Source organism: Engystomops pustulosus, chromosome 3 (assembly GCF_040894005.1).
Source record: "Engystomops pustulosus chromosome 3, aEngPut4.maternal, whole genome shotgun sequence".
Taxonomy (NCBI): Eukaryota; Metazoa; Chordata; class Amphibia; order Anura; family Leptodactylidae; genus Engystomops; species Engystomops pustulosus.
The window spans coordinates 14,030,885-14,053,944 of record NC_092413.1 but is presented as its reverse complement, the minus strand read 5'-3'; the positions used below and the strand labels follow the sequence as shown (position 1 = coordinate 14,053,944).

General features: G+C 45.6%; 1 long non-coding RNA gene across 1 annotated transcript; it reads right to left on the bottom strand.

Annotated features, from left to right (window-relative positions):
* Nucleotides 1-601: 601 nt before the first annotated feature.
* On the bottom strand, nucleotides 602-22,589 carry LOC140121007 (uncharacterized). Its single transcript, XR_011854008.1, has 4 exons — nucleotides 22,450-22,589; nucleotides 20,133-20,205; nucleotides 4,153-4,230; nucleotides 602-889 (listed from the first exon to the last, which is right to left on the bottom strand). It is a non-coding gene; the product is annotated as an uncharacterized lncRNA (long non-coding RNA).
* Nucleotides 22,590-23,060: the final 471 nt, after the last annotated feature.

Here is a 23,060-nt window from a genome sequence, read left to right as displayed (position 1 = left end):
ACCTTGGCGCAGCAGCGACACAGGAAGGAACTCGGACACACTGGGGCACATTTACTAAGGGTCCTCAGCCGCGAATCCGTCGGGTTTTTCCCGAATATTTCCTCTTTGCGCTGTATTTCACGGGATTGTGGCGCACGCGATCGATTTTTGGTGCAATCGCTCCGACTTTCGCGCAACAGAAATCGGGGGGCGTGGCCACCGGACAACCCGAAGGATTCGGAAAAACCGCAGAATTTAAAAAGCCATTTGTGTCGCAAGATAAAGCACTCACATACACCAGAAAAATGCAGGTGAACTCCAGCGGACCTCGGCGCAGCAGCGACACCTGGTGAATATCGGCGCACGGACTTTAGTGAATCCCGGCAGAACCCGAATCAGCGTCGGAGAACCCGCCGCTGGATCGCGACTGGACCGGGTAAGTAAATGTGCCCCACTATCTTAGTGAATCGCGCCGGACCTGAAACCTCGTCGGACAACGCACTGCGGGATCGCGGCGGGACTGGGTAAGTAAATCTGCCCCTATGTGGTTTTTGATAAATTAACCCTCGCCAGTTGTCCCTTTCGGGGCTTGTGAAACACTAAAAAAAGAGTTCTACTTGACGGGATTTTCTACATATATTTATCCCTTACCCACAAGATCCGGGATAACTCATTGTTTGCTGGGGGGGTCCAACCAATCGGCACCGGGAAGAACCGTGAAGCCTCTGAACTTCTCAATAGTGACTATGATTTTTGGGATTGGCCTTACTGTAAGACCCCCCGAGGCTCTGTAGAAATTAATGTAGTGCAGGATAAGCATGGAACGCAATCAAAGATGTCTCAGAAGTTGGGCAACTTCTCTATTCTTCTCATGTTTGGGGTTCCAGAGGTCAGACTCGAGGGATCAATGCTGTGAAAAGGAGATAAATGTTTGATTAGAAAACCCCTTTAAGCAGGGTTTTTTGTCTAAAATTGTACACCACCCATATAGGTTACCACCAATGTGACTTTATAGGGGTCCAGATGGAAAGAGGATAATAATGCCAGCAGTCGGACCAACGCCAATCATGAGAACTGACCCCCAGTGATCTCAAGAACTGGGGTCTCATTCTTACTAATTGAAGGAAGCGGAAAGTTAAGTATTCTTCCTGCCACTCCATTAAATACTGAGTGTTGGAAATTGTTGAGCACCGTTCTCGGCAATCGTCGGCACAAACATTCACTGTCTAGGATATTGTTGGCGATTCCAAGTGCTGTGTTCGGCAATTTACAAAACTCTCATATTGAATGGAGTGGCAGGTTGAGCATGAATGGTTGAGCTTTGTTCACTTAGTGAGAACACTCAAGCCTGAAACAGCCCCTTTAATGAGGAATCCATTTTTACGGAAATGTCCCATTGGTGTTGGGAACTCACCAGTGGTTGAAGTTGATGCCAAAAAAAGTTTGTATCAATGAATCTGTTATTTATTCTGATCAACCTCACCAATGCCTAGCTTCTTACAAGAGGACTGGCTCAAAAATATTGATTATGATAATTTTGGTGGCAACGGTCAGTTATCTGATGTGTGTGGTCACCTTTAGGCCTTGAAGATGTTTCCTAAGTCAGGTTAGCCATGTTGGATTTCCATTTGTACGAAGTTATGTGGTCACCACCAGACGTGAAAGCACATGCAACCTTGACCAACTATGGCGGTCTGCAGACCAAAATCTGTTGGCTATCTAAAGTAAATGTCTACATTAAGGCTGTATTCACAACATTTTTGGGCAAGTTGCTTAAGATACAGTTTATAAAGTCCAAACATATGCTTCAACATGAGATTTCATGAGGTCCCTTTAAGACTCCCTAATCGAGATGTCTTCTGGCTGAGAGGAGTAGCCGAACTGCCAGAGAAGGATCAGGTTGGTTGCACCTCCTCAATACTGGATCAAAAATAAGAAGATAAGTGTATTTATTTTTGGAAGAAGAACTGAGACTTCATGTCCACCTGCCTAAGTTCTTCTTGTGCTCGGTATGAGCTTTATCTGAAGACTGCTGCTATTAATGGGATCCATTCCCAAAAACATTATGAGCGAATCCAAAATATTCTGGAAAGGTTCACTATAGGTTAACCTGGAACCTAGAGCCAAGTGAGATGCAAGTGTCTGGAGCTTCTTTGGATATTTCACGCGTAATCTGATTGCTCTGACCTTGAAACTTGTAGACGTAATTGGACAAAAATATATGTGAGACCTCTAGTCTATTTGGATCACTTACTTGATTATTCTTACGTTTATGCTTTTTAAGACCTTTAACGGGTTGTCCGAGAGATATAAAAAAAATTGTGATGGGGTGAGGCTGCTTAACAAAATAAACATGTAGTTACCTCCACGTTCCCCCCCCCCCCTCCGGTGTCCCATGCCGCGGCCTCTCCATGCTGTGCCGTGGCTTGTTTACAGGGGCACGAAAGCTGCATCTTATCAGGCGCTGGGATATGGTGATGGGTGGGCATGCCTGGCCGTCTGAAAGCTGTCTGAGTGCGCCTTCCATACCCCTGTATACAAAAAGGGAGAGGGCACAAAGAGACCACAACACAGAACACCGGGAGTGACTGAGGGGGTAAGTACATGTTTGTTTTTTTAAGCATCTTTTTTATATTTCTTGGACAACTCTTTTAATCCGTTATATCTTCATGAAGTGTCAGTGACCTCCAATCAAATAAAGTGTTTTGAATTAATGCTTAACTTTTTATAACTTTATTTACAAAGCTTCTTGTATGATTTTGAGGTCCTTGGTGACCTTCCAAAGCCATGACATGACGTTCATGACTGGGCTCCACTGAAGGCGATACCCAGGTACACCAAATCCCAAATTCCATGAGGATAGTATGAGGGTCCAACGTCCACAGATGGGAGATGTGTTCACAGTCTAACACCGTGCAGGACACTTGGCATTTGCCAGAGAACCCCAGGATTGGCTAATTCACCACTGGCACAGTGTGCTCTTCACAGATGAAAGCAGGTTCACACTGAGCACATGTGACAGACATGACAGAGTCTGGAGACACCGTGGAGAGCGATCTGCTGTTTGCAACATCCTTCAGCATGACCATTTTGGCAGTGATCAGTGATAATGGTGTGGGGTGGCATTTCTTTGGAGGACCGCAACGCCCTCCATGTACTCCCCAGTGTTAGCCAGAATGCCATTCGCTACAGAGATGAGATCCTCAGACCCCTTGTGAGACTATATCCTGGTGGCCCTGGGTTCCTCCTAATGCAGGACAATGCTAGACCTCATGTGGCTGGAGTGTGTCAGCAGTTATTGCAAGATGAAGACAGTGAAGCTATGGACTGGGCCACTCGTTCCCAGACCTGAATCTAATTGAGCACATCTGGGACATCATGCCTCGCTCAATCAACCAACGTCACATTACACCACAGATTTTCCAGGAGTTGGCGAATGCTTTAGTCCAAGTCTGGGAGGAAATTCCACAGGAGACCATCTGCAACCTCATCAGGAGCACGCCAAGGCTTTGTAGGAAGGTCATACAGGCACGTGGAGGCCACACACAATATTCAGCCTCATTTTGTCTAGTTTTACGGACGTTACATCAAAGTTGGATCAGTCTATAATGTGTTTTTCCACTTTAATTTTAGAGGTTCCAATAATACTTGCTGTCTCTAACTTGGGATGCCCAAAAATGGTTTCCAGAAGAGACAGGTCCCAGGTCAGCCGGAAGATTTTTGCTTTTAATGATTATTTCACCCCGCCCGATCCGTGCTTCGATCCTGGACCCACAGCTCACGTGCAACCGTGGGGAAGTGTCCGGGCAGCCGAGCATGTGGGGACTTATAACAGGGTAGGGCAGCTTACCCTTGTGTGCCGTGCCCACTTCATGATTGTTATGGGCCTCTAGGACGCCTCTGATCTTGAGGATGATGTCCACCAACTGTGCAAGGAACTATAGCTCTAAATCTGTACTCCTTCTCAGAATAACTAAGGGACTAATGGTTTGACCCCCAATTTTCATAAAGTGCCCCTTTAATTGTTTTTTAATGAAAAGTTATTTAAAAAATAGAATAAAAGTGTTTTTTGGGCGGGGAGCTGTGCAGTAGTCTACTACGTCCTCCTGCCAGTAAAATATTTTTGTTATTGATAGTTAGTTTTTGAAGCAAGAGAAAATAATGTGATGTTACCTCTCATCAAATCCAGGGTTGCACCTCATCTTCTATGTGAAATATGGTTCCAGGCATCATGAAAAGAACACGATGAAACTAAGAAAATGAGGAGAAGGTCAACAAACTTAGTAGAAGATTTATGGAACACTTAGATGGGCTTTACGAGAAAAGGTTCCTCATATTCACCAGATAAAACTTCTAAGCTCAAAGTATAAAGCCGGTTATTATTCTATATCAGTCACAAGTGAAAAAATATGTTGTCCAAAACAGTGAGTATAAAATGTCCAATTATAGGATGGGAAGCACTTACAATCTACAAATATGGCCATACCCATAACAACCTACAGTGGAAGCCTCTTCCCACACTGCTAAGCGGAGAAAATTAGGTAGCTAGTTTTATCCTGGCCAATTAGAGGGAAATCAGTTACCCATCCATGAGTATGTTCGTGATCTAGCAGAGGAAATTTGGGTACCCTGCCCGAGGATGTTCCTTTTCCAAAAAAAAATAAATAAATAAGTACTTGGCCCTAAGTAAGTCCCTGGTCCCTCAGAGGAAAATCAGGAGAGCACTTATGTGTTTGTACCTGGACCAGCAGAGGAAAGTCAAGTATTCGATCTCTTCCCAACATTGGAAAATCCCAAAGCATGTCCCCATTGCAGCAAGAGGAAATCATGGACCTATTTCTGAGCATTTCCCTGGCCAATCAGGTGCCTGTTCCGCCGTATGTACACAATGCAGCAGAAGAAAATCATGGATCCCCCATTGACCAGGTCTCTTTCCAACAGAGGAAAATCAGGTACCTGGCCGTGATCATGTCCCTGGTCCTTGAGTGGAATATTGTACATCCACTTCTTAGTATTCTTCTCATTCCAGTTGCCCTGCAGAGAAAAATTAGTTGCTTGCCCCATAGTATATTCCTGGCCAAACAAGAGAAATTCATCTACCACCCCTAAGCATGTCTGTGGCCCATTGGAGGAAAATCAGGTAACCATCCAAGTATTCTTGGGTCTAAGCAGAGGACAATCAGGTACGTGCCCCCAAGTATGTCCCCCATATGAGCATGTCCCTGGCCAATCAGGTGCCTGAGGAGAGGGTCTGGACCGATTCTATGAATCAGGAGTAGAAGGGAAAAGACCAGGGCGCATCGACTCAGGTGTAGGTTTGATTAAAAAAAGGTATTTAAAAAATGCTAATAAAAGCTGCTCACCTTGCGGCTATCTTTTAGCCTAGCATGTAGTCAAGTATGTGGAGTGCTGCCGGTGGAGCCACGAGGATTGAACGTCCAGAGGTAGAATCCCGCGGTGTGGAGATGCTTGTAGGTAAGCAAGACAGAGAAGATCCACAGTGTGGCGCAACTTCACTTTGGTAAGAATCTTTATTGCAAATGAACTACGCGTTTCGGCGCTTGGACCAGCGCCTTCGTCAGGTTCGGCAAACAAGATAAAAGGTAACATACATGGCTATATTTTATACATAGAGGCTGGGAGCCTCATTCTCAAAAAGGGGAGGTACGTCATAGGTAAGATGGTGGGATAGGAAGATGCTGCTGTCCATCAGTGGCAGCCCCGTGTTTTTTACAGGTTAAAACAATAAATATTTGGATAATAACACAATGACACAATAATAACACAGTAATAATCCCACATACTTCATATAGATACAGATAGGTTGGTTAAAATAACGGGTTAAAAATAGCATGTTAATAAAGAAGAAAAAAAAAAAATTTGAAAAAGAATAATAAGGGGTTTACCCTGGATCCAGTGGGAAGGTGTATTGTTGGGGCTTATGTTTGGTTGCTTACACACTTGAGTCCCCCAGGTCCCAACCAAACATAAGCCCCAACAATACACCTTCCCACTGGATCCAGGGTAAACCCCTTATTATTCTTTTTCAAATTTTTTTTTTTTCTTCTTTATTAACATGCTATTTTTAACCCGTTATTTTAACCAACCTATCTGTATCTATATGAAGTATGCGGGATTATTACTGTGTTATTATTGTGTTATTGTGTTATTATTGTGTCATTGTGTTATTATCCAAATATTTATTGTTTTAACCTGTAAAAAACATGGGGCTGCCACTGATGGACAGCAGCATCTTCCTATCCCACCATCTTACCTATGACGTACCTCCCCTTTTTGAGAATGAGGCTCCCAGCCTCTATGTATAAAATATAGCCATGTATGTTACCTTTTATCTTGTTTGCCGAACCTGACGAAGGCGCTGGTCCAAGCGCCGAAACGCGTAGTTCATTTGCAATAAAGATTCTTACCAAAGTGAAGTTGCGCCACACTGTGGATCTTCTCTGTCTTGCTTACCTACAAGCAATCAGGTGCCTGTTACTGAATATATCTGCAATGGAGCAGATGGGAATCATGGATCCACCCCTAAGCATGTCTCTGACCCAAAAGCACCCTGACTTTATCCATTGCCATCAGAGGACAGTCAGGCATCCACCTGAATCTGAGAATGTCCTGGTCAATCATTTGTCTGTTTTTCAGTATGTCCGTAATGCAGCAGAGGAAAATCATGGATCCACATCCGAGCAGGTACCTGGCCCTGATCAAGTCCCTGGTCCTTCAGAGGAATATCATGCATCCACTTATAAGTATGTTTCTGGCTTAGTTGCCCAGCAGTAGAAAATCAGGACTTGTCCTATAATGTATTCCTGACCAATCAAAGCAAAGTCATTTACCCAGCCCTAAGCATGTCCATAGCTCAGCAGAGGAAAATCGGATACCCCTAACGCAGCATGTTCCTGGTTCAACAAAGAAAATTTCGAAAGCCATCCAAATATTCTCTGATCTGGCAGAGGAAATTCAGGTACCCGCATATGGGTATTTCCACAGTCCAGCAGAGAAAACCCAGGTACCTCTGGGTATGTCCATGGCCCAGCAGTGGAAAAGCAGGTGTTTGCTCCAAACTACATCCCCAGTGCAGCAAAAGGAAATCATCCCTAGTTCTTGTTCCTCAGTATGTTCACAACTTAGCAGAGGTAAATCATGGATCCACCCCTGGGCATGTCTCTGGCCCAAAGGAAAATCACATACCCACCCCTGAGTATGTTCTCAGCCTAACAGAGGAATATCAGCTACCCACAACTCAACATACCCTCAGTCCAGAATCGGAAATCAGATTTGTGCCTCGCCTAATTATATCCAAAGCCAATCAGAAGAAAATCTTGTACCAAACAAAGTGGGTCTCCAATCCAGCAGAGGAAAATCACCCTGAGCTTGTCCTTGATCCAGCTGTCAAAATCAGGTTCCCCGACCTTAGCATGTACCCAATCATCCATTTTTTTGAATAACACATCGGGGCACATTTACTGAATTGCGTTTTTCCAACGGGTTTTCCAAATTTTACCGTTTTGCGCCGAATTGCCCCAGGTTTTTGGCGCACGTGTTCGGATTGTGTCGCATCGGCACCGGCTTGCATGCGACGAAAAACGGGAGGCGTGACCGTCGGAAAACCCGACGGATTCGGGAAAATCGTGCTATTTATACAAAAAAGTGCCGCTTCACACACTCTTACAAGCACCAGGAATAGAAAGGTGAACTCCGGCGGACCTCGGCGCAGCAGCGACACCTGGTGGACATCGGGCGCACGACCTTAGTGAAACACCGGAAGACCCGAATCCTCGTCGGAGAACGTGCCGCTGGATCGTGACAGGACCGGGTAAGTAAATGAGTCCCATCCTGTTGCACTAAACCTTCGAAACATTCACCTTCATTCCAACATGTCACCACCTTACACGTATTGAGTTACGATCCTCATATTTCAGAGTATCCTAAAGTATCTTTGGTTGGATGGATATTAATTCTGCTTTTAGACGGAGAAGACAACATGTGGCACAAATTAGCATCACAATAAATACATAAATGGGAAGGAAGAAGGAATGGAATGGGGGGGGGGGCAAAAAGTTGCAGATAACACTTGCTAAGCCGCGGCGCGGAGTACATTTAATCTGAAGCCTCTCTGCTGTGTATAAATGATTATGTCATAACATTTGTCTTCAATTACTGTTCCCTTTCCAATACTTTGACTCATTGCATGTTTGGTTAACCACAAAACATGTACTACAAGATTTGCAGTATAGATTCCTCCTCACATCTAAGTAAGAAAACATTGGTTCCCCCGGCTCCCGAAAAAACCTTACACCGGCTAATTATTTTCCCCTAATCAACGGCAAAGTCTCATTGATGATCCGGTGGTTGGTGGATTCCGGCACAGGTCACTCCCTCACTTCGGAATAACTTCTGAACTCCGGGTCTTTGCGAGCGCGTCGTTAAATTTAATCACGGGTCCGGTGGAATTTTCCCACTGCTCAGTTTTCACTCGGCGTAATTATTTTTGATGACAGATTAACAATGGAATGCCGTGTTTACAAATTTAGTTTCCATGTCTTTCGGAGAAGAAAAAAAAAAAATAGAAAGTAAATCTTTATATAAAAAGAGCCTGAGAAATTCCACTGTAAGATTAATGTGTTTACATCACAGAGATTGACTGCTAATGTTATGTGATGCCTTCTTATCAAATTTCGGAGTGGAAGGATCTGGAATCACCCGGAAAGGAAGAACAAGGTTTTCAAATACTACAATTTTAGTGTAGCTTTACATTCATGGAGCAGAATATTGACATTGAGCTCTCCACCTTGGAAGATAGGTGTGAATTAACTTGGGGTAAATGCTGGGGGTACAAAGCTGAGTTAGCTATGAATGCAAGTGGGTTCAGTATCGGACTTAAGTCCGATATGGTAGATATTTTCTAATGGGCCAAACTTTAATATCTACTTGCCATGAGGATTCCTTCCAATGTATGAGATATAACTGCTAAGTGAAGGAAGTTACCATAATTAATTTTTGGGACATCAGTGAAAGGTCCCCCTATATCCCAACTCCATTAATCCATGATTTCTATCTTAAAATGGGCTGGAAATAGAGTTTTTCAAGTATAGAGGTCCAGAAGTCAGCACTTTGACAATTTAAGCATTGTAAATCCTTCAACCTTACTTTGTTTACACGTCAAATATTCTAAGATGTTGGTAATGAATCAACGGGTCATGTAATCTGCTGAAAGGTACTGGTGGCCATTACATGGTGGCCCCAGACTAAACTATTGTACTGGGGCGCGTGAGACTTTGGTTATGTCTTGGCTTAAAGGGACTGACCCATAATGAAAACCTTTAAACCTTTTTTCAAAAAGTAGTCCTCTAGCCAGAGGCCGATTAAGACGGCCATGGGCCCTTGTCTGTATGAATATTATAGGGATATGAAACCGTATGTTCATCTATGTTCAATGCCATTAGGGGTCGGTGTGAGATTTCAGCTCTGAAGCCCAAAGAACACTAAATACTTTCATCACTTTATTCACTTTAATATCCATGTACACTATGGGGCTCATTTACTAAGGGCTCCATGGCCGCACTTTTGTTGGGTTTCCCAAATTTTTCCGTTTTGCGCCGAATTCCACCAGGATTTTGGCGCACGTGATCAGATTGGCTTTCACGCGACAGAAATCCGGGGGCGTAGCCTTCGGACAACCCGACGGATTCTGAAAAAACGCGGAATTTAAAAAACGAAATGTGTCACAAGATCAAGCACCTACATGCACCGGGAAGAAGCAGGTGAACTCCGGCGGACCTCGGCGCAGCAGCGACACCTACTGGATATCCGGCGCACGACTTTAGTGAATCTCGACGGACCCGAATCCTTGTCAGACAGCGCGCCGTGGGATCGTGACAGGATTGGGTAAGTAAATGTGCCCCTATGAGTAGTATTAGAGCAAATTTTTACTGTGTATTGAGTATTTTCTGCACATGGTTCCTATATTGATTTATGTGTATCCATGGTTACAGACTACAAACAAACTCTTTGTAGTCTGACCCCGCCTTCCTTATTTTTTTTTCCTTCCATCACTATAAAACAAGCAGGCATGGAGAAAAGACAAGACAGGGATTACTTGTGGCATGTAACATAAAGGTTTGCATGGGAGTCACAGACAAAAAACTGTCCATTTTTCTTTTTTTTTTTAAACTATAGTTTATTTTTTTGTTTTTCCCATCATGCTTTTCTCTCCTCCAAGTCTTCAGTTTACAGTTTTCTTTCAGCTAAAAATAATCTGATGCTATGCCCCAAAAATGTCCTTCTTTCATTCATTTTCAGGCAACTGTAAACACAGCGACAAAAAAAAATTTTTTTGGCCACAGGACAGGATATTCCCGTATATGTATCCGCTTCATAGCGTAGACCACGATTTGTTGTTTATTAAACCTGACATTAATTTATACAGGCGGCCGTCGTGCCAAGTTTTGTTTTCCCTTTCAGATTCTGAAAAAAAACACTGTCAGCGGTCCAGCTGATTCTGTGATAGAGGAGTGCACTCGAAAAATCTGTTCGTTTTTTTTCCTAAACAAAAGGGGCGGGACGGGAATGATTCACAGAATCTGCTGGAGTTGCACTCGGTTTACCTCGCACATCCACAATTTATGTTTGTTGTGGAAAAAAAAAACAAAAAAAAATTTAAGATTTTGGCTCTTCATACAGTTTTAGTATTTTCCGAAAACATCACTGGAAGTCTTACTTTTCAAGTAAATTTTTTTATAGTGTCACAACTTCATTCTATATCTTAATAGGGACCCAAGGTAAATTATAAAATTCTGGCTACCTGCCGCTACCACTAGGGGGAGCTTAGGAGCGGAAATAAATTATGTATTTCATTTTCTATTTGCAGAAATCCATTTTATTAAATTACTGTATATACTCGAGTATAAGCCAACCCGAGTATAAGCCGAGACCCCTAATTTCAACACAAAAAAATGGGAAAACCTATTGACTCAAGTATAAGCCGAGGGTGGGAAATGCATTGGTTACAGCCTCCCAGTATATAGTCTGCCAGCCCCTGTAGCATACAGCCTGCCCAACCCCTGTAGCAAACAGCCTACCCAGCCCCTGTAGCATACAGCCTGCCCAGCCCCTGTAGCATACAGCCTGCCCAGCCCCTGTAGCATACAGCCTGCCCAGCCCCTGTAGCATACAGCCTGCCCTGCCCCTGTAGCATACAGCCTGCCCAGCCCCTGTAGCATACAGCCTACCCAACCCCTGTAGCATACAGCCTGCCCAGCCCCTGTAGCATACAGCCTACCCAACCCCTGTAGCATACAGCCTACCCAGCCCCTGTAGCATACAGCCTACCCAGCCCCTGTAGCATACAGCCTACCCAGCCCCTGTAGCATACAGCCTACCCAGCCCCTGTAGCATACAGCCTGCCCAGCCCCTGTAGCATACAGCCTGCCCAGCCCCTGTAGCATACAGCCTACCCAACCCCTGTAGCATACAGCCTGCCCAGCCCCTGTAGCATACAGCCTGCCCTGCCCCTGTAGCATACAGCCTACCCAGCCCCTGTAGAACGAAAAAAAATAACACTGTACTCATCTTTCCGACGTCCCACATAGGTCCTCTTCTGTCTCAGACTGTCTCAGACAGAAGAGGACCTATGGGTGACGTCAGAAAGGTGAGTTTTGTCTTTATGTTTTTAGTTGACTCGAGTATAAGCCGAGTTAGGGTTTTTGAGCACAAATTTTGTGCTGAAAAACTAGGCTTATACTCGAGTATATAAGGTAATTTAAAGTTTTGCTATTAGCTTATATTTTTGTAACTAGGAGTAAGAAACCAAACCAAACGGATTGTGCAGAGCTTTGCAGAGATTGCAGTACAGACTAAAATGACATATACCATTATAGTATCATAGTTTATACGGTTGCAAAAAGACACACGTCCATCAATTTTTTTTTTTTTTATATATAATTGTATTTTTATTATTATTTTTCAGAAATATATAACAAACAAGTTATCATGTACATGTATCACATAAAAGTTTCCCAGTGGTAAAACAACTAAAAGACAAAAAAGGAATCTGTTTCCCCATAGAATATCAGCAGTGTAAATCTTCTGTTTGCGAATCAAAATGCAAAATCCAGCAGTACAATATGTATATAATAGTAAAACAAATACCAAAGATGGCATCAACTCAATGCCTAACCCATCTAAAGGGGTTGGGAAAAGGGATACAAACAAAGACAGTCATTCATACTCACTATGACAACAATTAACACTTGGGTAGACACTAAAGGGATGGCCCTGTCACTCTCCTCCTCCTGCTCGTTCTTCTATCCAGTAGCGGTCCCAACGTTCCCAGGTTTTGTCAAACAGCGGGATCCGATTGTTCAGGGAGGCAGTCAGATATTCCATACTGCGAGTTTCTCTTACCCTAGAGAGAAGGTCCATTCGGGAGGGGGGGGCTTGCCTCTTCCAAAACTGTGCACCTCGCAGTTGTAAGAATGTGTAAGCTCAGTTTTGTGGTCGCTTTGGCCATGGGGTGCGGAGAGACGTTCAGCAAGTGGAATAATGGGGAGAGCGGGATATCCACCCGAAGGAGAGTCTTTACTTCCTGCCAAAAAGGCTGCAACAATGGGCACGTCCAGAAGATATGTTGAAGAGTACCCCCAACTGAGCCACATCGCCAGCAAGTATCTGGCGTATCTGGAAATAATCTGTGCAGCAAGGATGGGGTGTGGTACCACTGCATCAACAGTTTGTATTGGTTCTCCTTATGTGTAGCACACAGGGAGGTCTTAGCCGCCCTATGCCAGATCAGTCGCCAAGTGTCCTGAGATATCGGCCCCCCCACTATGCTCTCCCACTAGGCCATATACGGGTGTGCGATGGGTTCGTCTGGAGTAGTATCATGTAGATATCTGATATGAGTCCAGAAGTCTGGGTAGCAGTTTTGCAAATGTGTTCGAACGTGGTGGGTGCCGAGACTGTCTCAGCACTGTCCAGGGATTGTAAAAAGTGCCTAATTCGGATGTAGTGGAAATTGGCCGTATGTGGGAGATGGAATTTATCCTGTAGGGCGGCAAAGGGCAAAATCTTCCTATCGCAGTAGTCCACAATATCTGCAAATCTAAATAAACCCTTCTCATGCCAGGGTTTAATTTCCTGCCCAGCCCCAGCTTGTTGCATGAGGGGAGTGTGTAAGAAAGATTGCATAGGGGAACACTTAGACACTAGTGGGAATCTAGCCAGACAGGCCCTCCATAACTTAATCGTGAATGAAATAGGGCCTAGTTGGGGATCAGGCAGCGCAGGCGCCTCTTTAGGCCAAAGGTAAGAGTTAGGATGGAAAGGGGCTAGCCACAGTTTCTCTATCTCCATCCACTTAGAGAATGCTAGTAGGGTGGACCATGCAGGAATACGCCTCAAATGTGTTGCCCAGTAGTATCTGGTTATATCCGGCACCGATAGGCCGCCCCTAGATTTGTGAGAGAGTAGAACAGACCTGAAAACTCTGTGTCTCTTTTTCGCCCAGATGAAGTGTAATATTGATGCTTGCAGGGACCTCAGAGCACCCAGCGGCACTGCCACCGGCAGGGTTTCAAAAAGATACAGCAGCTTAGGTAGAATAGTCATTTTGACCGCTGCTATCCTGCCAAAAAGAGAGAGGGGGAGACTGTTCCAATTATCAAGCAGAGTTCTTATTTCCTGAAAACTGCCAGGGAAGTTCTGCCCATACAGTGTGTTGTAAGAGGGGGTCAGGAGTATTCCCAGATACTTAATAGTGTCTGCTTTCCAGTTATATCTGAATGTGGTCTTCAATTGGTCTACCAGCGGTTGGGTAATATTGAGAGGCAAGGCCTCCGTCTTTGAGGTGTTCACTTTATAGCCAGAAAGACGGCCATATTGTTGTAACCTTGCTTGTAGGTTAGGTAGGGAGATTAGAGGTTGAGTAAGATATCATCTGCGAACAACGACAATTTAAATTCCTTGTCTCTAACCATGACACCATGGATGTTAGGGTCCTGACGGATAATGGAGGCCAGGGGTTCAATGCAGAGTATAAACAAGAGAGGAGAAAGTGGGCAGCCCTGACGTGTACCATTCTTGATCCGCAGAGGTGGGGAGGACGCATGTGGAAGCTTTATTTCTGCTGTAGGATTTGAATATAACCCCCTCAGAGCCTGAAGAAAGGGGCCCTTTATTCCAATGTGTTCTAGCACTTGGAACATAAAGGGCCAGCTGAGGCGATCAAACGCCTTCTCTGCGTCTAAACTGAGAATTAGGGCCTGGTCTTTTTGTTTATTAATTACATCAATAAGATCAATTGTTCTCCTCGTGTTGTCACCACCTTGTCGTCCTGGTACAAAGCCTACCTGGTCCTTATGGATTACCTGAGGAATCCACTGAATCAGGCGATTGGCCAGTAGTTTTGTGAATATTTTCAAATCTGCGTTCAAAAGCGCAATCGGTCTGTAATTAGCACAATCGGTCGCATCTTTCCCAGGCTTGGGGATAAGGGTGATATAGGAATGGGTGAAAGTTGTAGGCATGGGTTCACCTTGTAAAAACGCATTAAACACTTTTGTCATATGTGGCAACAACACAGGGGAGAAGGTCTGATAGTAAAGATATGTGAGCCCATCTGGGCCCGGGGATTTCCCATTAGGCATTTCTTTAATCACCTCCTCTATCTCATCCGCTGTTAACTCTGAGCTGAGCGTCTCGATGGCCTCCGAGGGGAGTCCAGGGAGGGAGCAGGAGTTCAAAAAATCCAATAGCAGCGTTTTTCTAAGGCCCTCATCTAGGGGCAGAGTATTTGGGAGGGAGTACAGTTTAGCGTAAAATTCTTGGAAGCGAGAGGCAATTGCTCTCGGATCATGCAATAGATTGGGGAGTTTGGTGCTCTCTCTTCTCCCTCAGTTGTCTCGCTAGGAGAGAATGGTGCTTGCTCATAATACCGTTGCCTAGTAAACACCAGTAATTTCTCTACCGCTTGAGTCTGAACCTCTCGCAACTGCTCCCTAACCTCAATTAGCTGTTGGAGTCTCCTCCTAGTTGGTTTGGCTAACAGAGCTGCCTCGTGCTTACCAATCTCCTTTCTCAATTCCTTTTCCAGATGGACCCTATTTCTTTTCAATCTGGTTCCCTGTTCTATGCAATGACCTCTGAAGACCGCCTTATGAGCTTCCCATATCATAGGGATAGAGGGAATTGAATCCTCATTAAGCTGGTAATATTCCCGTAGTGCTCCATTTAGCTCCTCCTTGATCAGGGGTTTCTTAAGAAGGGATTCATTTAAACGCCAATGACATGCCCTAGTTGTGGAGGGGCCCTCTCTAAGCTGTAGTAGAACTGGCGCATAATCTGACCACGATGTGTCTCCCACCTCTGCGGAACGCATCATTCGCAAGAATTGGATGTCTCCAAACCAGTAATCTATACGGGTATGGGTGCCATGTGGTGCAAAGTAAAAGGTAAATGAACGGTCGCCCGGGTTGCCCACTCTCCATAAATCATACAAAGCAAACCTCCTGATGACTCTACGGAAAGCCGCTGAAATAGTGCTCTGTGATCTAGTGGTGGGGTTGGGGTCGATTGCCAGTCGATCCATATTTTCTGAAAAGATTACATTGAAGTCCCCTCCTATCAGTAGGGGTGCCGCTGGGAGTCTGGCTATTTTATTCAGAACTTTGGTAATGAAGCGGACCTGTGAAGAATTGGGGGCATAAATATTGCATAAGAGCACAGGCGAGCCGAACATTTTACCCTGAACAATGATAAAGCGACCCATAGGGTCCGAAGTCACTGTCTCAGGTACTATGGGACACGAGGTTGAGAACAGGATCGCCACTCCTGCTTTTTTGTTCTCTGTGGATGCCATATAAGATACCGGGTAAAGGTGCTTAGCAAAATTGAAATTCCCCGTAGCATCATAATGTGTCTCCTGCAAAAACACCACATCTGCTCTACTTCTCTTCAGCTCATTGAGCGTAAGTCGTCGCTTGCGAGCTGAATTGAGCCCCTTTACATTAAGTGTCAAAAGCTGAACCATGGTGAGTTAGCTAACCGATACTCCTGGGCAAAATACGATGGCGCCCCTGAATAGGATGCAACTGGACAAGCTCTGGGGGAGGTGGGGGAGTGTGGGAGAGGCTATGTATAGCTTTTTTCTTAAAGCTCTAGTGTGGTGGTACGGGAGGGTGTCGGTGTATAGAGGCCTAGAGCGTCAGGGAGGCTAGGAAAGGCGACAAGAAGGGTGACGGGGGAAGGGACAAGACTTTCACACCACAAGACAAATAGTCAAAACAGATAAAAAGAAAAAACAACCCCCCCCCCCTCCCGAAAAAAAAAAAGGGGGGGGGAGGTAATAAGAAAACAAGGATAAATTCCTACTACTATAACCAGGGGGAGGAAAACCTCCTGACCCTAGTGCAGGTCTATTCAGCCGGTCTGCCCCTAAGATGGGGGAGTATAGTCAGCTGAACCGGATTCACCACCTCCTGTATCAGCCCTATGTTAGGGTCAGAGGGCGGGATCCGGGAAAGACCCACCTGGTGGGGGAAAAACGTGGCAATAGAACCTAATAAAGGAAAAAAAGAAAAAGCATCAAGTGTAGTACTACACAAAAATAAGAACTGAGATATATCTCTAACTATCCAGACACTAACCCCGGTGCCCTTGTGCATATTACTTCCAAATTTACTAAGGAGGGGAAGGGTACCCCGAATCAAAGCAAATATGAGCAAACATAAGACCCCCTTCAATCAAGTATGATAACTATAAAGGATATATATGCAGCAGGTGTTCTCCTCTAATCATAAGAGTCCTGAGATGGAGCTCTGGTTCGCGGCCTTCGTCTCTTCTGTTGCAGTTGGGTCTTATTCTGCATTTGGCGCAACTGAGGGGGAAGGTCCCCCCAGTCGTCCAGTCGTGGAGTCGGGATGTTCCAGATGTCGCAGAATTCCTGCAGCTCCTCCATTGCTGAGAGCGTCGCCGTTATTCCATCTTTGGTGGCCGACAGGGCAAAAGGGAAGTTCCAGCGATAGGAAATGTCATGCTTATGTAAAATGTCCAGCAGTGGTCGTAGAATCCGTCTTTTCTGAAGGGTGATCCCAGAAAGATCCTGATAAAGCTGTATGGTGTCCTCGTTGAAGACAAAATTCTTTTTCTTCCGCGCCGCAAACATGAGGCGCTCCTTTAATTCAAAGTCATGCACACAACAGACCACGTCTCGCGGGTCTCCTCCCATTACTTTAGGCCTCAATGCTCTATGAGCTCTATCAAGTTTTACTTGTGTTTCCGGTTCCCCCCCAGAAAAGCGCTTGAAGTGTGGCACGGACATCTTCTTTACCCTCCACCTCCGATAGGCCCCTCACCCTTATATTATTACGCCTACCTCTATTATCGAGGTCTTCAAGGTGTCTGGCCATGTCTTGTAATGTGACAGATTGAGAATGCAAGGCATGTTGCGTATGTGTAATCTGACGCATTGAGTCCGCCTGTTCCGCTTCTAGGTGGTCAATTTTCTGCGTCATGCCCTGTATATCGCGCCGTATCTCCGAAATTTCAGATCTGAACGCCTCCTTAACTTCGGCAATTAAAGATTTAAAGTCCTCTTTAGTAGGTAGGTTCTGAAGGTGAGCGTGCCAGAGCGGTTCTGATACCGGTGGTCTCTTGTCTGCCATATCGTCTGTACCGAGGTGCTCAGGCGATGACGCCCATAGCGCAGCATAGCGGGCGAGAGTGGGGGTTGCACCCAGCTCGTCCTCCGTAGCTTGTGACCGGAGGACAAACGGGGTTCCAGGAACAAATTCCCCAGGCTGTGGGAGTTGGGGGGACCTCAGTGGGAGGCTCCCAAAATGTCGCCCCTGCCCTTCGTTTTCAAACTGACCCTCTTCCATAGGGTCGTGTTAGTCTTCTGGGGTCTGCAGATGTTGCAGGGTAGGCTCTTTCAGATGGAGGGGTGACCCCCCCTCAATGTGTCGCAGGCTGCCTTTCTGGTCAGAGTTCTGTGGAAGCGTCACTTTATTCTGGCGCTGCTGCGCTGCTTCATTCTGGCGCTGCTGTATCACTTTATTCTGGCGCTGCTGCGCTGTTTCATTCTGCCGCTGCTGCGCTGTTTCATTCTGGTGCTGCTGCGCTTTTTCATTCTGGCGCTGCTGCGCCACTTTATTCTGGCGCTGCTGCGCATCGGGAGAGCCGCGCTGTCTGTCTGGCTGCGGGCCAAGATGGCGGCTCGGCGCGGCCTGAGAGGCCCTGGCTGGATCGCCGCGGGCCACGTGCGGAGACGGTGCGGCGGTGGACACCGCGGTTCCCCTCTTACCCGTTGCAGGCGTGGGTGCCATGGTGAGGGCTTCTGCCGGCTGCGACTGGTTCCTCAGCGGGCCGTTGGGTCTCCGGGTAGCACGCGGTCCTGTGCTGGCTGCTGCAGAAGAGCGGAGGAAAAAGCGGGTAAGTGGTATTTCGCCCACCCGTTTCGCGTTCTGGGGTCCCGAGGACTTCACTCCCCTTCTGGGGGTCTTTTTAGCTTTAGGGGCCCTCCTTAAGGGTAAAATAGGCACCGGGGCTGCAGAGCTGTCTCAATGTGCGTCCATCAGGCTCAGGGTCTAGCCACGCCCCCCCCATGTCCATCAATTTAAACCAAGGAAAGGAAGGGATTGGATGAGGAAGGGATTTAGGGGAAAAAATTCTATATAATATAGCCGTCAAGGCTAGAAGGCATCTAGATAGTTCTTGAAGCTCTCTGCTGTCCCTACTGTAACCAGCGCCTGAGGCAGGCTATTCCACAGATTGACAGTTCTCATATATACTCATGGTAGACTCCTATAATGTACTTACTCATGGAGGTGTTGTCTTTCTGCACACCCCCACTGTTCTTTATACAGCCAGGTACCGCCTTCTGATCATTCAGACTGCCGGCGACGTCAGCCGGCAGTCTGAAAGTCTTGTGCATGCGCGCTGAGACTTACCTTGCACGTCCAAAGCCAACTGCATGCGAGGAAAGTTTCCACAAGATTTTCAGACTACCGGCTGACGTCACCGGCAGTCTGAATGATTAGAGGACGGGACCCAGCTATATAGAGAACAGTGGGGGTGTGCACAAATTATTAGGCCCTGGAGCCAGGAGGTGCTCAGGTGATGTGAGCCCAAGCCCCTCCGTCTCATTAGCATATTTTATAAAAGTCTTTTTGGGTTCAATTGCCCCATTCCAGAATTTCCTGAAACCACTATTAAAAAGACAACACCCCCATGAGTAAGTACATTATAGGAGTCTACCATCGGTATATCTGATGGTAGATGTCCTTTAAGTTAGAAGATTATGGGTGATGCCTCTATTTGCATTTCTCCATCCAGCCACCCCCCCCCCCCCACCCCCATGATGACAACTTCTCTGGTTAAGCAATGTAGTAAAAATCTCCATGTCCCTAGAGTATCCACCGATACTTCTAATGGCCCAGGAAAAAAAATATAGTCACTTTTAGGCCTCATTGTATATGGCAGCCATCATGGCCGACATTGGCTACTATTATGCACGGTCATGATAAGGCCACCAGGATTTACCACACCGTGCCCGGGCCAGGTGGCCACCCTGAAACTAAAAGAGCAGGTCCTATTCTTACCCTTGTTGTGGCAGGACTAACTGGCTCCTATGGAGTTGAAAGCACTCTCCGAAATGGGCCATAAACATTCTTCTGTTTTTGACAGATCCTTGTTAACCGGCTTTGATATCAGTGCCGGTTCTCCACTCACTGTAGGCAGCACTATGCACTGACTTCATTGAAATGACTACATAGAAAGTGCTGGAAGACCAGGTTTGAATGTGCCACTCTCTCTGTGAGCCAGAAGATCATATCAAAGGTCATTTTGCCTTGGATTTCAAGAGCTTGTTATAGTGGGCCCCACCATACATAAAAATCTCCATCATAGTGTCCTCTTCTGTTCTGCCGACCACCAAACCATCATCTCATGTGTGATATCTGGTTTAGGGTAACGTAACACCAGCTAAAGTAGGAATGGTCAAACATACAGTTAAAGGAGTAGTAGTTGGGGGGCATTGGACCATGTATGACTTCTTAATATATATTAACAAATTAACCTTAAAATCTTTCAAACATAACTGACTTTATGTAAATTGTCCTTAGATATCATATACAAATTTTTACCTGTAAGTATCCTGGGGGTGTTGCTTTTTGGATCAAGAGCCAAAAACATTTATCTACAGTTGTCTTCAGGAGCCTGTGGATTCAAAATTTTCTCTTTTAAGGTGGAGACTAAAAATATTCTAAAAAAAAGTTCTCCCTAACATATTTTTACTCTATGACAGTGGTGGCGAACCTATGGCACGGGTGCCATTGGTCGCACTCGGAGCCCTCTCTATGGGCACCCTTGCCATCACCCTAGTGCAGAGTTCACCAGACCGGACTCAAGGCCTCTTGCAGTCCCAGGCAGCCCAGGAGCCTAGAAGGAAGCTACAATGATAATCCAAACTTCTACTCCTTCCTTCTACTGTATTGGTATCCTTAGGTGCCTATACAATTTAAACAGTAATAAGTTACTGCTTAAATTGTCGCATCGGCACTTTGTGAAATATACATGGGTTGTAGTTTGGGCATTCGGCATCTAAAAGGTTCACCATCACTGGTCTATGACATAAAGGCTCTATGACACAAATCCTGATGCAGTATTCCACAGGGTCATAACGTGAAGTTCCTCCGCACCAATAAATTATCTTTAACTGGACCACAACCATCATGCGCATGGTTGCCACCTTATAACATTAAAAATATCAACCACAATAGGGGGAAGCCTACAATGTGGCTTCCCGACTCACGTCAGCAACCCTTATCGTGATGTCCGCGGAGAATTCCTCACTATTATACAATAACATGACTGGAGTTGAGTCAATAGAGAAAAGTTCCCTTGGCCGGCGTTTACCCATTGGCCTTCTCCATGGATTTTCTTATAAATCTGCACATCTATATGATTCACTCGTAGCATATTGTTGTCATTATTTCAAGAAAAATTTCTTCTCATATTTGGCCATTAAACTTCCCTCACCAAAACCGATCGAGTTATCAAGACGGGCTGGCACCTCGAGGCTACACTTGTACTAATCGTTAGACACAGCTCGCCGCCTAGAAATCCCATAGCTCCATTAAACGGTTGCCAAGAATTGAACTAGACATTGTGCAAGTCCGGGACTGCAGCGTGCGGCCCATGCCAGAGCTGTCAACTTATTTCTTACACCGGGAAGAGATGGCAGCAGCGGGGGATGGAATGGGGTGGTGAGCCATTCATGGCTGGTTATTATTCAAGGAGATTAAACTATGTTGAGACTCGATGGAATGGATATCGAATAGGTTTTTACGGATCATTTTTTTGTTTTACCATTTCATGGATTGTTAAAAGTGTAACGACCAGCGGGTTGTGAACCCACTGTGGCACCAAACCTGTTTGTTTGTGGCCGGCGGAGTACAAGCCAAGATTGTCACGAGAAGCAGAGTATCGAGTCTTATGGCAGAATTGGAGTCGTTAAACCGAGTCGGGGTCAGTAATCTTAATATCAGACAAAACCAGAAAGTTTGGACACTAGAAAGTTGGGGATTTAAATACTCAGGCACCTCCCAGAAGAAGCCATTTATCATCAGGAGTGAGCTCTGATCGGAAGGCGGACACAATAGACCCAGACATACAGGCCTTTTTTATCTTTGGACTTGAGGCACGCGTCTACTAGAACTGAGGAGCTATCCTCTAGATCAGTGATGGTGAACCTTTTAGAGACAGAGTGCCCAAACCACAACCAATCCCCATTTATATGTCGCAAAGTGCCAACTTATTGCATCACAGGTTTCAATCGTATTGGTGGCCTGAGTTCACCAACAGTAAGAAGATGGAGAAATTTGGATTGTAACTTACCTCCAGGGTCACCCGAAGAGAAAGAATCAGAGGACCCAAAGAAGGTGCTCCAACAATAATCCACATTTTCTCGCTCCTCCTGTAGTCCTGTCAGCCAAGGATGTTGCTTTAAAATGGCGCTGAGCATGGCATGTGGACTTGGACCACAGGAGGAAGCTTTGAGTCCTGTCTGGCAAACTGTTGGAGTGAAGGCCTGGGTGCCCAAGGAAAGGGCTCAGAGTGCCACCACTGGCACCCGTGCCATAGGTTCGCCAGCACTGGTCTAGATGCAGGTGAAGTAGATAATTGAACCAGGATGAGGGGTAGCAGTGACCGGAGTACAGCTACAACCTGCCCGGTAGAGGAAAAAATGAGGTGGCGGCAGGGGCAAGCCTAAACTTTCTGCTGCCTGAGGCATACTTAAGGTGGCATCCCCCCCTGCGCCCAATCTTGTATTAATATATAATTTAATATATTTTAGAAGGTGGATTCTCCATGCAATGTCTCACAATCACGCTACAATAAAAACATCTAATCTCTAAGGAATTTTAACAAAGGTAAAAGGATAATAAAACAAATCTGGACCTGGGCCTTGCGTCTTCACTTTGCGAGGGAGCTGGGATTGGTGTCTTTGGGGATCGGGTTTCTCATTGTTCTGTTGAAAGGTTTAATGCGGCTTTACGTCTCCGGAGCGATGGCTTTTTAAGCCCTTCTGCACTTGAAAGCTTGCGTCCCGGTGATTTTATAGGGCAGGGGGTAGCTGTAATATGTGATTACAAGCTGGGATTGTATTTATAGAAGGCGTTCATCATATCTTCATGTCATAAATAACCGCATGCTGCATTACACAATCGAGATAAATCACCGATGGGGGGGGGTAAAGATGACATCATGCCGTGTGCTGTCTCCAGAACAAAAGCCGGGTCATTAAGTTATATCTGATCCGCGGCAGAGACTCTATTAATAGTCATGCTCGGTGCCCTTGGTAATTCCTCTGGTATACGGCATATACCGGGGTAAGAGAGAAGCTGTAATATTACTATACATAGAGGATGCTACTATCATAACAAGCAAAATGCCTCTGATCTGGCAACTGGAAATCCAAATGATAACAATATCAAAAGTAGAAGACTAAGAAAGGATAACTTAAAGGGGTCCTCCTATAATACGTAGGTTCCGACATCCGGTAGATCCAT